The sequence below is a fragment of the Kryptolebias marmoratus genome, linkage group LG5 (assembly GCF_001649575.2).
Source record: "Kryptolebias marmoratus isolate JLee-2015 linkage group LG5, ASM164957v2, whole genome shotgun sequence".
Lineage (NCBI taxonomy): Eukaryota > Metazoa > Chordata > Actinopteri > Cyprinodontiformes > Rivulidae > Kryptolebias > Kryptolebias marmoratus.
The window spans coordinates 351,436-355,419 of record NC_051434.1 but is presented as its reverse complement, the minus strand read 5'-3'; the positions used below and the strand labels follow the sequence as shown (position 1 = coordinate 355,419).

Genomic DNA, 3,984 nt, shown 5'->3' with positions numbered 1-3,984 from the left:
AATGAAGACCGCAGGCCGTCCTCTCCACTGTGTCAGATGGAGGACAAATGCTCAGCGTCCACGTCTGTCAGTCTCAGCTGACATCTTTGTCCAAATCTGTTTGAGATGAACTTTGGGTTTGACATTTTGTCTCACTGATGATATTTTTAGTCCTTCTGACTCCGACAGACAGATGACCGCAGCCTGTAGTTCCAGTAAAACCATAAATGTTTTTCTGTTGTCTGAAGCAGAAAAAGATGATTTTATTCATTATAATGTCAGGAATTTCAACAAACACGAGCCAAAAATTTCTTTAAGAACACATCAAGCGTGCTCGTAGGAGCAAACAGTTTCTCCCCTCAGAGGCTGAACAACAGCCTGCAGGTTTTATGGCTTTTTAGACGAAGACTCTTCAGCTGGATCAGAAGTTTTTATTTTCCTTCAGTCTTTAATTGAAAAAAGAAAGGACATGAAAAGCTGAAGCATGTTTCATGTTTGGGACATCGAGCTTCTGCAGCTCCTGAGACAACAAACAGGTGTGTTCCGCTCGGAAGCCTTCATGGTTCGTTAATCTGGATAAAAAGAGACTAAATACAGCTCAGAGCCAGAAGAAAGTCCACTTTTAAAAAAGTACAACATGTTGTGAAGCATGAACCCCCTTCAGCCAAGAATGTTTTTACAGCATTTTATTGTTAGAATTATGTTTTTTCTGAACAGAATCAAACTCTTTTAAAACCAAACTTTAACCACAATCAAGACCACAGGGTCATTAATAATCCAGATCGAGATCCAGTCACCACCAAAATTTAATCACTTGCTTTTTGAGACAACCCCTGAAAATTTGATCAGAAATGTAATTTGTTGTTCATTCATTAGATTTTAGATAATCTTGCTAACAGACACACAAAGAGTAGTGAAAACTTGGACTCCTTGGAAGAGATAACAAAGATAAAAAACTATAAAACAGGAACTGAAAACAAACAGCTTGAATGGGAATTGTTGAGTTTAATCAGAATTTTTTTCTTCCCTGTCTCTGTTGTTGTAAGTTTTTATTGGAATTATTTTAAAAATGCTGTCTCTTTTAGGAAACCTGCTTCCTGTTTTCTGCTGTCACACCTGCAGCTGATTCTCGTTACTTCCTGTGAAGGAAATCCTTCCTAAGTTTTACTGCTGAGTTCTCCGTTCTGGTTTAGTGTCAGTGAAGAAACTCCTCGGCTGCCTGTATTCTGCTCAGGATGAAACGTTCTGCTCAGTATCTCAGGTAATGTTGGAACATTTCTGAATCAGTAGCTGGATCTTCTTACAGCAGGTTCTGCTCATGACTTGTTTCTTTACCAGAAACAAACAATCCCCCCTCGTGTCTCTTTGTTTTTAAACTCCTGAACTCTGAATGTGCTTGTTCTTCTGCCTGTCAATGACCTGATTTGTCCTTTAGAGATAAAACACCTTGACCTTTGACCCCTGGGCCAACAGAACAGCTACCCCCCCTCTCCTCCACGCCTCATTAGGGTGAATTTAAATGTGAGGCCGTTAAGCAGAGTGAGTCTGGATGAGATGGAAACAGTAGGAAAGCAATAAAAAGGCTTGTTAGAAGAATTTTATGACTCCGGTCGTCTGCTTCTCTGCAGGATGTTTATCTGTCGTGATGAAGCTAAAATAAGGTTTGTTTTAAAAATCTTTTTAATTTTACTCATGTTTAATGGAGTCAGTTCAGAAAGACAATCAGGGAGGTTTTCCTGGAGCAGTCGTGATGAATTTCCCTGCCAAAATAAAAGCAGCAAAGTCCTCATCTTTTCATGGCAGGTTGGTGTTGTTGGAGCAGGCAGCCCTCAGCACCAAACATTAATCATCATCGGGTTTCTTTGTGTGTGAGAGAGATGGAACAGCAGATGAGGACAGCGAGCAGATTGAGCTATTTGTTATCACAGTTTATCCCAACACCAGGATGCCTGCTATTATCCAGCAGCTGCAGAATGGGATTCCTCCCTCTGGATTGGATTTTTTCACAATAATGTTCTCGCTCACAGTCATGGAGGTCATGGAGGTCATGGAGGGGAGGAGGTGAGAAGGTCCAACATGCTGATGCTGAGAGATGAACGTGTATGAGCAGATATTATCCCGTGTGAAGCTTGAGATTCAAAGGTTGGCCGGTTATCTGTTTACCACAAAGACGTTCAGCTGAAACTGATTACAATAAAAGCAGCAGCAGATTTCTGCACAAATGACTAAAATAAACAACCAAATCCTTGTGAACACTTCACTTAAATAACCACTGTTCGTGAAAATAAATCAAGGGAAAGTAAAAGATTTGATCAAATTTGTGCTTCAAAATGAAAGAGGAGCTCAACCAGCTGCACAACAGATGCTTTTATTTCTGAATTAATTGTTGTATTCCTGACTCACTGCTTCCGTCAGATTAAAGCGTTTGTTTCCAAAGGTGACAACGATGATGAGTCACTTTACGCAGTTTGACTTGTTATTCAAAAAGTTTAACTTTAAAATGTTGGTTTAAAAGTTTAGGTTTAACTGAAAGTCTTTAAATAAGAAAGAAAAAGAGTGCAGGAATTAAAAACATAAAAAATTAAAATGAATAGAAACACTGAAAAAGATTCAAATTAAACAGCAGATTCATTTAGATGGTTTTAGTTTAAAATAAGGGAAAAAAGTCATGTTTCAGTTTTCCCCTCTGAGAGAGTTTGACATCAGTTTGTGAAACAAACCTAAAGAGAAACCAAACAACCAAACTAAAACATGAGGTAGATTTAGAGCTGCTGGTCAGAAAAGCAGAATCAGATGTTCAGCAAATGATAAAAAACATTTTTATAGAACTACATACATCCAGTAAAAATAAAACTGAGTTTTTATCCTCCTCCTGGAGGGTTAAAGAGGTCTGTCCACCTCACCTGTGACTCGTCCTGCAGGTGAGGGAGGCATTCTGAAGAATATCAGCATCTCTTTAAACCAATTTAATGTCACAAAACATTTTATTCCCATTATTTATTCATCTGGAGGCTGGAAGAAAAATGACTTATGACATTTAGCAGCTTCACAGAAAATAATACACATTCATCAAATATTATTTGACATAAAAAACTAAATAGTGTATGAGATCTTTGTTACAAACATGAATAAATGGTTTGCTGCTCCACTGATAACGGCACAGATTTCCAGCCCAGATCTCCGTTTTCCTGCCGACTCGTGACATCATCAGCTGATGGATCCTGTCCCTCAGAGGACTTTACATCCAATACTTTACAGGATAAAGGGATTAACAGACAGGCGTGATTCTGATTTTACTGAATGATCTTTGTTTCATTTACTGAAATCTGGAGTTCACCTGATGGAGAAGCTTTTTGACTCCTGGAAGCTGAGTTTGACGTCAGCAGCTCGGACACAGTCTACGTTAAACCAGGACAGCAGTGTGGAAATGAAACAAGCGGAGGGAGATTAGGCCGTGATGAAGACCGATGAAGCTGAGGAGGATTAACTCTGTGTGTGTGTGTGGGGGGGGGGGGATCCAATGACCGGGGAGATCTGCAGCCTGGACTTCCTGCAGATCTGTGTCACTGGGTGGTCCAGGACTGTGGTACGGTCAGCTGACCCCCTGCTGAACACATGGAGGTTAACCGGTACCGGGCCAGGCAGAACCAGCCTAACCTTGAACACTGGCACCGGCTGCAGGTTACCTCTCCAATTTAGTTGCACCTCCTGGTGCCGAGTGGAGGAATCCTGCCAGTCTCATCCCGACCCCTCCTCCACCCGTCCAACCCGCCAGCTGCCAGCTAAGCTGCCGGTCTGAGTGGGGGGGGAACATCAGAACCGAGAGGTTTCAGAGATCACCAGGATTTACAGAGTAATACCCTGAAACCAGAACCGAGGAGACGGAGACATGGAACCACTGACAAAAGAAGGAGGACAGGCCAGGACAGGCCAGGACAGACCAGGACAGACTAGGACAGACCAGGACAGACTGAGACAGACTGAGACAGACTAGGACGGACCGGG

General features: G+C 41.6%; 1 long non-coding RNA gene across 1 annotated transcript in view; it reads left to right on the top strand.

The window, feature by feature from the left end:
• The first annotated feature begins 1,125 nt into the window (after nt 1-1,125).
• The window catches only part of LOC112449758, a 19,178-nt gene continuing 16,319 nt past the window's right edge, over nt 1,126-3,984 (top strand). Inside the window, exon 1 of the long non-coding RNA XR_003038287.1 lies at nt 1,126-1,240. This is a non-coding gene — a long non-coding RNA (uncharacterized LOC112449758). The remainder of the gene's footprint in view (nt 1,241-3,984) is intronic.